This window comes from Cheilinus undulatus, linkage group 11 (assembly GCF_018320785.1).
Source record: "Cheilinus undulatus linkage group 11, ASM1832078v1, whole genome shotgun sequence".
Classification (NCBI taxonomy): Eukaryota; Metazoa; Chordata; class Actinopteri; order Labriformes; family Labridae; genus Cheilinus; species Cheilinus undulatus.
Genome location: NC_054875.1, coordinates 22,258,871 through 22,270,881, shown reverse-complemented (window position 1 = coordinate 22,270,881; position 12,011 = coordinate 22,258,871). Strand labels below are relative to the sequence as shown.

Genomic DNA, 12,011 nt, shown 5'->3' with positions numbered 1-12,011 from the left:
TAAAGAAGTAAAAACACTGTGCTTCCTCTCACTAACACTCGATCAGTTTGGCTGCCAGGTGGCAGCTACCTCCATCTGGAATAAGATTTACTTACTTTCATTTTTTTTAAATCTGCAATAGTTCTACCAAATGGCTGCTGCAAGCAAGTTCCACTCTCTTGAGTAGCTTGTGTAGCTTGGCAGAGAGATTAGACATATGTAGCGTACAAGTGTCTTGGTTTTCAGAGTGTTGCAAGGCTGCCAAATGTGACTGTGAATAGCTATGTAAACAAGATAGCTATGCGAGGATAGACCTTGCTCTCATTGCCTAAAGTGAAATACCATTCCTCAGCTTCTCGCACATTTTTACTACTGTGTTAATGATGGCAAATAAAGGGCTTGCTAGGTGGCGGCTTAATTACTAGCTGTCTGTTTGGATTGTCTCCAAAGGACATCTTGATAGGGCTGTAGAAAAGTGTAACTTCTCCTCTTTTCTCTCTGTTAAGCACTGTTTTATCTGAAGCAGTATTCCTTGAGTCTTCTCATCCACCAGTGTGTAGTTAACCATGTGTAGATGAGTTTTTCCTTGAATAACTTTGAGATTGGAGAGGATTGTTTTATTGCTTCCCCTTCGCTCAGCTGCCCTCCAGGCTAACTTTGTGTTTTAATTAGTCATGCAAGACCCTATTTTCCCTTTGGATTTCCCCAAAACTTGAAGTATTCTCTTAAGAATCAACAAAGGCTAAAAGGGGCAATGAATGATTTGAAGTCAGCTTTTTTTTCCAAGAGTAGGATAGGGTGGGGTTTGAGGGGGCCATCAGCACTTGCCGTCAGCTTGAGGAGCAGTAACTTGAGGCAGCAGTCACACAGAGTCTTTGTTCTTTATGGATTTAGTACGTGTTGCAAAGACAGAGTCACTGCTTTAAAGCCTCCATCTGGAAAAGCACTGATCAGGTTTCTAATATGAGAAAGACAGATCCTGCAGATAAAAACAAGCCTGAGATTGAACAGTATAAAAATGGTTTCAAGGTTCAGTCTAGCACATCCGTTTTTCCTCCCTTCCCTCCACATATTATGTTTTGGCAGCAGGGAAGTTAGCTTGTTACACAGCAGAGATTTAGTCATGTGTTAAAGTCGAGGCTTCTGAAGTACACCCCCGCCACCGCCGCTGCCACAACCTAACCCTCCTCTTGGTTTACAAGTCTGTTTTCTTCTTTCAATCCCTTTTTTTCCTCCTTCAACTTGTCTGCTCATCCCTGGTGAATGTATTAAATGAAGTTACTAGATATGAGTGCTTAAGAGGCCAGGGCCTCTGAGGCTTGCCAAGTCTCTCACAGGCTTGGCTCAGTCATCCATGTCACTTTTTTTCTGTTTTTTCAGCTACTGGCTGACTTTACTTGTATTGCCAAGCACTTTCTCTCTGTGTGGCTCTCCCTCGCTCTCTGTTTGCTGCCTCTGAGTGGCTTGTTTTTCTCCAGTGTGGGGGAAATCAGGCTAAAGCAAACAGTGTGTGTCAGCCACAGCTTTTGTTAAGTATTCATTTTTAATGAGCGTAAGTGGCTACAGAATCCTATAAACCATAAATGGAGTAGTCAGACAGGGAGAGGGGAGGGAGGGGGGTTTGGCCTTGGATTCAGAGACAGGCTTTTTGTTTAGTAACACTTGTACTAATTATGTTTGATGTGGAAGAAGAAAACATATTTCAGAATGGTAGTTTGTGCTCCCTTTTTCTCCTCACACGCCCCCTCTGGCTTTGTTATCTCTTAAAAGGAATTCTTCTCCTTTAATAATCTTTAGGAAAGAGTGTCACAGAAAAAAAGTGTCATTTTCCTTCTTTTGAGCAGCCGCCGTTCTGTTACATTTCCTCTGAATCAAGTAAAAAGACGCTCCTAGTATCCAGTTTTTGTTCTATTGGGGATCGAAGGCATGTGTAGCTGTAGAAAAAGGAGGGATGCTCGGGGAAAAAAGGTATTGTGACGGGCTGTTTGAATGCTGAACAGAATTGAATAGACACAGTCAGCTTCCCAGATACATGCTTAGGCCTGTAGAATGTGGAGTGCTTTGCTTGTAACTGCACCGGTTGTCTCCTTTCATTATCGGTTAATGGTGCCCAACTTGACAGAGCCATGTGATAAACAGTGGAGCTGTGAAATCCTGGAGGTGGAGTTCTCGTCTGCCTGATAATGGGATCTCATCTGCTGGGGAGTTGCGGGGGGAACTGCCCCCGCCAGCCAATCCAGCTTTGCTTTGCACTGCCTTCACAGAGGATTCACTGCACTCAGCCGTCAGTGCTGTCCTGAGCTTGACTTAAGCCTCACAGACCTACAGAAAAGAGACATTTAAGTAGTAACACATGTTAAATTATTTCTCCAGAGCTTGGAGTATTACTGTAGTCCTTTAACTGTGCATCACAAACATAGTGAGTGAAACATTTCCTCTTTTTTATCATTCTTAGATCCACTGAGTGTTTGTGTAACTCAGGAATGGAGCCAGACGGCGTTTGTGTGTCTGTGTGTGTAAATATCATAAACATTGACCTTGTGAAATGTATACATACAGTGATAAGAGGAGGCGCTGTGGTGTTGGGTTACCGTTCCAAAGAGGGGAAGTATGACTTCTTAGGACGGCCACACCAGGAGCTAGGGAAAAAAGGTTTTAACCGGAACTGTTGCACAGCAGAGACCCCCTCCACCTCCTCCCAAGTCTCCACCCTCCTCCTATTGAAAACGAAGACGACCAACATGGTTTTGCAGCACAATGAAGGACCCCCTGCACACCACCCTCAACTCGATTGCTATTGATCCCCTCCGCCTGTCTCTCCTGCTGCCGTATTAGGCTTTAGTGCAAAAAAAAAGAACTCAACTGCAAACTATTTGCTAAGTTAATTGGATTTTGACAGTGATCCAATATCATGTTAAAGACAATGAAAATGTGTCAAGCCCCGCTCAGTGGAATGGAAACTATCCTATTAATTTACAATTTAATGCGCTTCATCTTTGTTTTCCCACTCCTCTTACATGCAGGGGGGATGTCCATGCAGTATTTTTGGGTAAAGGCAAACCAGAATGAAATCTATGTTTTCTATCAGTAAGAGCTCTTTGAAAATCACATTTGATGGGATGTGCATACTAGCTATTAAAATCCCCCTATTCCACCCCACCCTGAATATGGCTAATGGACTATTCACATTATCATCCATGCTTGTTTCTGCCTTTTTAATGGGTGGGGTGACTAATTAATTCATTATCCAAAAATGCAAATGAGCTTCACAAGCCTGAGCTGCATTCAGACTCTTTCCCTGTTTTATGTTTTGCAGCAGATGGATTTTTCAGACATCATATCAATGTATCTCTATACCGTCTTTATCCTTTCAACGTGTCATTGTGCAGAGAGGAAAGTGTAGGATATTGAGCTGTTATTTACAATGCACTACTACAACTACTACTAGCTTTCATTGTCTCGCTTTTGTGTTTCTCTCACATTCCCATAAGCGTTACCATTGATCGGTTTGCTGCTGATGGTCGCTCGGGCCACTTTGGCTGCTGTCTCCCATGCTAGTGCAGTTGCAAACAAACACACACTATGCACGAGGAGATGTCCCTACGGGGCTGCCATCAATCAACAGCCCCATTGGCGTCTCCCCTTCCACCCTTTTCTCTCTCTCACGATTATTTTGAATCCAGTCCATGTTTTTGTTTCGCTCTTTTTTTTTTTCCTCTCGTCTTTCTGGAGTGTGGTCGGGGTAATTCTCCTTCACTAGTGTCTGGATAAAGAAAGACTAGGTCAGCCATGTGGATGCGTCTGTTGAACAGCTGAAGAGGAGGAGGAGGAGGAGGAGGGAGGCAGAGAGGGGGGTTACAGAGACCGAGGGAGCGATAGGGGGAGCGTGGAGTGTGTGTGTGTGCTTAGGAAAGAGAGAGAGGGAAGAGGGGGGAGAGAGAGCGCGTGTGTGTGGAAAAAGGAAGCGGAGCCTGTAAACGGCGAACTCTCTGGTTTCCTACCCCTCGAAACAACTACCAGCGCTGTGTTACTTTTCATGTGGACAATTATCCTCGACGGCAACAACAACACGGCCAAAAAGGGACTTAAAAGGAGCCGTTTCGAGGGGGAGGTTTTAGTGCCTTTTTTTTTCTTTCGACGTGAACAGTCCATCAGTAAAGTGAAACCGTCTTTTGTTGAAGCAAGTGCTTGCCTGAGCCCCTCCGTGCAAGCAGCGGGTTTTTAAAAAACGGGGGGTGTAGTAAAGAAAAAAGTGTCCGTGTTCGCGTCGGCTAGTCCCGCTTCTTGGATTTTAGCCCAACTGGAGGGTCAACCCGGGCAAGAAACGCGATTTCAACTTGTTTGCAGAAGTCTCTGGGACTCCAAAAATCACCAGACTGGCGGGTGAGTTGTTAAACATAAAAAAAATGCAGGACGGTTGTGGTTGGAGAGGGGAGGAGAAGAGAGGGAGGGGGAGCAGACAAGTGAGGGGGGGCATTATAAAACGGTATTTGTGTAATATTGTTGCATTTAGCCGGTTGGCATGTCAAACAGTGACCTAAAAGTGTCTACACTATGTTTATACCCAGAGTAGGAAGCGTGCGTGACCTCGAGTCAAATGTTTGTGAGTGCTCCGGCTAGCTCAAAGTTGGCTGCATTGTTGTAAAACTTGGCTCTCCCCGGACGGTGCAGCAGACCCTCGGGCAACCTCCATGACCTGGCTAGCGTGGGACAGGGTTTTAGCTAGCTAATGGTTTTAAGGTGCTAATAATGGAGGAAACGCAGGGAGAGCTTAAATGGCAGCATTGCGGTTCAGCAAAAGTGTGCTAACAAGTCAAAGTACGAAAAAGATGACAGGAAAAAGGTTCACTTGTGAATTTTGATGAGTCAGTGGGTCATAAACCTGATTGGAGGGAATTCCCTTTACTTCACCAAGTATTTAATGTTGTTTTAAAATCCGTGCCTGTGCTAAAAACAATAAATATTGGACATCACAATGGACTTATTCCAAGGTAAATGGGTGTATGTGGGAGACCAGGCTGAGCCAGTTGTAAACTGTTGAAGGGCCACCAAATTAACTTGACTTCCCCCTTCAGCACCCCAGAGGTGAACTCTGGCCCAAGCACATGCAGCTCTCACCGTTGGGGAGGGGGATCTTTTCTGCCTGTTGTTGAAAAGAAGGGGGGGCGTTTAAGGGGGAGGAAGGAGGGGGGCAGCTTAGGATTTGGAAGCAGACTACAGTTATTTGTCTGAAAGGCAGCTTATCTAATGTTTTCCAGTTATAGTAGAAGAGGGGGAGGATGTCTTGTTGATTTAAATGACTGTAAAATTGGTCATAGTAAGTTTTTCATGTGACTCCAGTCAGAAGCCGAATCCTCAGGGGATGTGGTCACAGAAGCACAAAGAAGCTTCAGCCCTGGAACAAGATTCAAATCTAGGGAAGGGGGTCGTAGCACTGATTGCCTGTAAATCTCTGCCACATAAAAACAATCTCTTCCTGAAATCCTCCCTCTGATGCTGCTACTGCTTTTTCTCCCACTGAGCTATTACATGTAGTCAGATGTTGCATTGGTAATTGTGAGGAGCTAATCTCTGTCCATTCCTGGCTTCCTGTAGCATTTCTGTTCCCCTTGCTAGGAGAAGTGACCTCTAGCTTAATGATTCAGATGTGATTAATCCACTTGCTGCACAGGCTAATGTATGGTACAGGGACTGCAGATGAAAGATAATTGTTGCAACATGAAGGACTTTCACTCCATGTGTAGAAAGTATGAGAACTTGAGGTTCACTCAGTTTTAAAAGGTGTTAAAATGCAGATATGGTACATTTTAGAAGTCATGAAATTCAGTTACAGCTATGCTGTGAACAATGGTTGCCTTTCAGCGGTACATTAACTCTGACCTGTAAGTGCTCTCTAGTAATCTTAGAGATGTGTCATATCTGATTTAGATGTAATTCAAAGATGGAGCAGGATCTTTTTTTAAACCAGCCCTGCTTTTTTTTTATGGATCATTCATGTGTTGTTATACAAGGCTGTATCTTCAATGGTCTCAGTATTCAATTCTGTTACAATCATCATGCCAACTATTCAATTTGATTCAACATCATGGTGCATCACAAATTATCTTGTTGGGTTGCATCCGCACATGGCTTTTATATATTAATTATAAAAGGCAATCAGATGAATATAAACTCTTTTTACTTATTTAAGAATGAATGGCAAATGCATCTCTTCATATTGTACACCAAATAAAAAAATACACTTTAAATCCTCAAATAATAACCAGAGCCTTTATTTGAGTCACTAAGAAGATACTAGGCCTTTATATAATTGCTAGTAACTATAGATATCTGTAGGTATTAGAACAACTAACTGTCAGTTCAAATGAAAAGTAATCCTCAATGATAATACTATAATTCATGCACTTGGGGGGTTATTACCCTGTTTCAGGTTGAAGAAGGTCTGTGTTTAAAGCAAAATATATTACAGGCAGTTTGATTTGCTGCTTTGCCTTTCCCCTCACTCTCCCACTTTTTTTTGTTTGGCGAGAGAAATGAGCTTCAGCACACTGTGTCAAGATTTTATATTTTGTCTGATATCAGGGCATTCTTGTTATTGACTTAAGACCAGTGTAAGTTTAGGGAACGTTGTTGTGTTGCTGATCAGTATTCTGTTGGAGGTGGATCAATCATATTAGGTCCTAGTTAATTTATTTTCCTTGTCGTCTGATCAGCTGAGAGTTGCTCACTAGGACACGCACCTTGTCTCGTGCTAATGTTTGACATCACTACTTTTGAAGATTGTGACAGCACAGAAACTAAACTGTCATTGGGAGAATGAACATATGAAAATGTGTCCATGCTTGATTTATTGCTGTGGTTTTGCTGTTGTCTTCTCTAATTCAAGGACACATCGTGTCACTTTCTCCCCCACTAATTTCATTTCTCTGATTTTCTTCTTAAAACTTCATGTCAATTGACTCCTCCATTTTTCAGGACTTCTGTTTTTGTTACCAAAATGGGTATTATGAATTTTGTTATTTTTAGTATTTTTACTGTTATGCTTCCTCAAAACACCATTGATCTTTAGTAATAGTGTACATGCTACAATTAGTTTGTGGCTGAAACAGACTATTGATAATATGATCAGACTAGACAAAAGAGTAGTGTTTTTTTTTTTGTCCTGTTTTGGTCTTTAGTCAGCAAAAGACTACTCTTTCTATTAAAGTGATATGGAAACCATGTGACGGAGGTATTTTGGTTTTGTGGGTAACATGCAATCATAGTCTGAGCCTGCACCATCATGTGGGGAAAAATTGCCTTGCTTGTCTCTCTGAACACATTTTGCAATGGCCTCTTCCTCACCTCCCCAGAGAGTAGAATATCCATTTAGTTTCACTACTTGTGAATTGAATGGAGAAGGAAGTGGTCACCCTTCTTAATGGAGTCATACACAAAAGCCTGAGTTGTCCTGCAGTGTGGGAGATGTATAAGAAGAAGATTTCAGATTAGAATAAACTTAAATGAAGCACACATTACTGCACTTTTGTCTCTCTCACATCGTCTCAGTTTTCAGAGCATCACACAAGTATTTGAAGGAAATGAAAATTAATCTCTTTCTGAGTGTTAAGACTTGTTGTTGATTCCTGTAAACCAAAGGGGAGCTAGCAGCAGAGTGAGTCACAAACACAAGTCTCACCACCGACAAGGTAGAAGGATCTAGTAAACATTCATCTCACATCCAGAAGCGTGTACGAGTGTCACCTCTGAGGAATCTGAGGGGCGATATCCGGATCAAAGAGGCTGTTTCCGACCATACAGAGAGAGCGATGCTTCATAGAGTGAGGCTGTAACGGCTGTCTAGCTGCTCACAGGCGGCTCAGTGTTTGACAGGGCATTGGAAAAACGTTATTTAATCTGTTCGCATCATGGTCCTCACTGGGATTGGGCCGCGCTACGTTTCGGCCCCCCCTTTCCCCTTCTTTATGTCAGGATGATTGCTGCTAGGAATACAGTCAGAGAGTGTCTGTGTGTACTTTTTAATTTTATGATGTAATGCATAAAGAATCATAGCAACTGTAATTCTTACAGTGTTGACAGGCCTTTCATTTTCTTTCTAATGAGTGAGTCTGCTGGGGTCTTGATTTCTTTTCCATTTGTGTAACAGTCTGGATGACTCAACTATAATCACACAGAAATGACCTGACTGTTTTTATAATGAGCCACATAAAAGAAAGCAGATGGTATGTGTGACCTGCTAAAAAGCAAACTGTTTGTAAGACACTGATTGGGAAAATGCCACTAAATTACACCTCTAGCTTTTTCTGGTTTTATGGCTATGTCTTAACAGCCAAATAAAATGTATCGCTCAAACTTTTCCTCCCACATTTGACCCTAACAATAGAAAAATGTGAGAGCCGTCTGGCCATAAAGCCAGGCGGAAAATCAATGAGAAGTCATGGCTGTCCATACCATTGTTGGTGTCTTTTCCATCCCCCCTCACACAGAAACAGACTCTCAGTGTTGAGCAGCGATGATAAATCTCGTCAGGTCTTGTTGATTCTTTAGACAGGGTTTCATTTCTAAATGGGGCAAGCTGGCCTGGCACTTCCTGACCTATTGTCCTCGAAGATAGTGGTTTACCAGTGATGCATTTAGAATACATTAGCCATTGACTAACATACACATGAAACTAGTAGCACTGCTAAGGAGGTAGTACCCTCTGGTGGGTGACTATTGAAACAGAGAGTGATGAAGAACCGTTCATAGGAAATTTCCATCTAATTTGTTGTGTGCACAGAGGAAGGGCTGATATCTTTAATTAAAATAAACCTCAGGAGCCACAGATGAGTGAGAAATTGGGATAATTGAAAATGGGTCCTGTATTTCTCCCCCCACCCCTCTGTCCGTACATCCTTTAAGCAGCTGAGCCCATCGGAGGGCACTTTCACACATGTTAAGTGGGGGGACATCTGGCCTTGTTAATTCAGTGCATGGCCATAAAGTGGAATGGCGGTCTCTGCAGGCCTGCGCCGCTCTGAACACCATCAGATGGAGCCCGCATGTCCTCGATGCCTCCTCTTCGTCCCTGTTGACTGCCGCTTTCACACCAGCTCTGACACTTTAGCTAGGATGCTTAACACAGATTCTAATGTCCAAAGGCGATGCAGTGAAAATCCATACCATCATGTGGCATAAAAGATAGTTTTCCTGTGAAGTTTATTTCAGCCAATTTCAGCTATCATTTACCCAGGAAACAAAAGAACTGCCCCTCTCTATTATAGATCAGATGTCACCGCCCCATGTCCATTAGGTGTTATGATTGGTGGGCTGTCACGTTCTGCACTGAAGTAGCCAACCTAGCACCCCACATCCTCAGAAATGCTATCAAATAATCTTAGTGACAAGCAGCGGGGGGAGGCGATCACGCTGCGCCCTTCATTTCCCATTTTAGCAAGTAAACATTTAATGTGTTTAAATGTATCACAGCTTTATTTATGCATAGAATCTGCTGTTAAGTCTGAATTATACATCAGCGCATGAATTATGCATCAGTGCCATTCCTTAATGATTACTTGCCAGACAGCGAATGGTAATATTTGCTGATAAATTTCACCCATTGATCTTGCTTGTGTTTAACAAAGCTTGAAAAGATGATTTTCCATTTCGTGTTTAGGGAGGATTTGTCTTTTTTTTTTTTTAATAAAACAGGCTAATTGTCTGTTTTTTATGTTGGATGATGTCCTTTTTGAAAATGACATGCCAGCCATAAGGAATTAAAGCAAAAATAGTACTTTCTGAGTACTTGACTACAAGTTGTTACTTGTAGTTTTGGTTCTGCTGTATTCTTCAACATCTCAGCAAGACTTGTGTGTTTACATTCTCTCCTTTAGATGACATATTCATCCTCAGAGCCTAACAGATCAATGTCCAATTACAATTTTGTCTTTGTTGGCTTTCAGCCATTACATGACGGAGTATGTTTGAAGTAGAGTCTAGACGCTGTCTGCTGCATTGGTAATTTAGCCCATTCTCGCTAAAGGTTGTCTTTTGATACCATGCCTTTATTGGCACTGCTTTTAACAGCCGCACTGAGCCACATTATTGGCACATTATCCGTATAATGCCACGAGAGTACCATTCCCTGAGCCTTGAAGCACAAGCCTGTTATGGTGTAGATGTATTGCTTGTCCACACAATGAGAAAATATTGACTTGTTGTCACTCACTCATTTGATTAGTTGTGTGGCCAATCCTGCTCTTCATTTGTCACCCTGGCAACGTAAATGGGAAAACACAGCAATGGCCTTTTTTCTCTCTCCAGTAATGAAGCAGTGGAGCGTTGCAGACTATCACATCTGGAATATCCCTCTCTGTGAGCAGGAATGAATGTCTTTATCACTCATGGTGTATCATTGGCACTTGTCAGCGCAGCTAGGATCCGTAAAAAGCCAGCATTTGACAGCTTTTTTTTTTCCACTGCAGAATGTGCAGCTGCGTGGGAGTGATGTTCTCCAACAATCCCACTTTGATTTTACGGCTTAGTCGAAAGAGATTTAGCCATATATTTACAGTGTTGGCGATTTACTGCTTTTTTTCTTTTGTCTGTAATAAGAGCAGCTTAAAGCAGTCTGCTGCTGCTGCTGCTGTGTGTGTAAGCCAGGTCATTATGAGAGCACCTTACATTTAACCCACCCAGCTTCATCAGTGGCCTTGTTCTTCCAAAAATAATGAGGTAGACTGTGAGGGCTGCCCCGGGCTGCATGTAGGGAGATGATCTCTCTGAACCGGCAAATCATTCCTGTTTTTTATGCTAAAAAGACAGCCTAATGACTATTCTTGATGTGTGTCAGCGCTTTAAGTTAACTAGCTTTAATTCACAGAAAGATCTAATGGGCTTGATTGTCAGGCTAAGTTGAGGCAGTCAGAGGCTCGGGCTCTGGTGTGTGTGTGTGGGGGGGGGGAATTGTTTTTGCTGGAGGTGAATCTCTTTGGAAGGGATGACTGCATCATCCAGATATGTAAACTAGAAGAAACTGAAAGGCATTATTCTGATACCTCTGTCTGTTTCCTCTTTATCAACCTGGCTTTTAAAATTTAATTTCTCGGCTCTGCTCAAACACTCTTTGGATTTAGCTTGGCAGTAACTGCTGCTTTGCAAACCTTTGTCTGCTCAACTAAGCATTTCAAACATGTAAATCATACACAGAAATGGAGATCTTGAGGAAATCATTAACTGTGACGGCGCAGCAAACAAAGAGAGGGAGAGTTAAAGACAACAGATGCTCAAAGGGTTTGATTCTGCTTATTGGAGCATGACACTTATTTAGTGCAGCCGAGAATCTCGATGGTAGACAATACTGCTGTGTCTTGGCAGTGCCCAGACAGTCATCTGTTCTCCAGAGGCTTTCACTGCATTCATTTATTGTTTTTTCTACCTTCATCCAAACCTCACATTTCTTTGTTTGCTTATGCCTGGTGTCACTTTTTGCTCACTCAGAATGCTTGTTTGCCTGCAAGAGACAGCTTGTAATGTTTATCAGGCTGTAACAGAGCCGACTTCCACCTCTTATGTTACATAAATAACAAAGCTGCTCAGCCCCTGCGCCAGAGAAGGAGGCACGTTGCCATGATAAAGTGAGCTGACTCTATTGCTCTGATAAAGATCAACTTAAGACCCACCAGGAAGCAGTCCAGTTTGCAAACAGGCACTTTTTAGGGTTAGTGTTTGAGTCAGTGCCGGGGCAAGACCGGACATCTGTCTCCTGGTGATCCATAACGCCCACAATCCCTCCCACAGACTGTCAGATTTGGCACTCGAGCAGTTACACCGGTTGCTGTGGTGCAACCCAGCCACCCACAACAGTGGCTTATCTTGCTAGCATAACAAACAGCGGGGCTAACAAAGAGGATAGAAAAAGCAATAGGACAACACAACAACAGAGGGCCTTAAGAGCACCGTGCCATCATAACTCCACTTCAAAATGGAGCCCTTTGTTCTGAGATTGTTGGAGAGCACATCATAGTGAGGTAGCGGCTCAGCTTTTTCATCCT

The 12,011-nt window shown here is 42.8% G+C and overlaps 1 protein-coding gene across 4 annotated transcripts in view; it reads left to right on the top strand.

Moving 5' to 3' along the window:
* Positions 1–12,011, top strand: part of rerea (arginine-glutamic acid dipeptide (RE) repeats a) — a 183,561-nt gene that overhangs the window by 53,382 nt on the left and 118,168 nt on the right. For 2 of the 4 annotated variants that reach the window (XM_041798394.1, XM_041798390.1), the window contains exon 1: positions 3,932–4,362. The exons of the other annotated variants lie outside the window; for them this stretch is intronic. The gene's annotated coding sequence lies outside the window, so the exon portion shown is untranslated. Of the gene's footprint in view, positions 1–3,931; positions 4,363–12,011 lie in introns of those variants that run through there. 4 annotated transcript variants of the gene reach the window in all.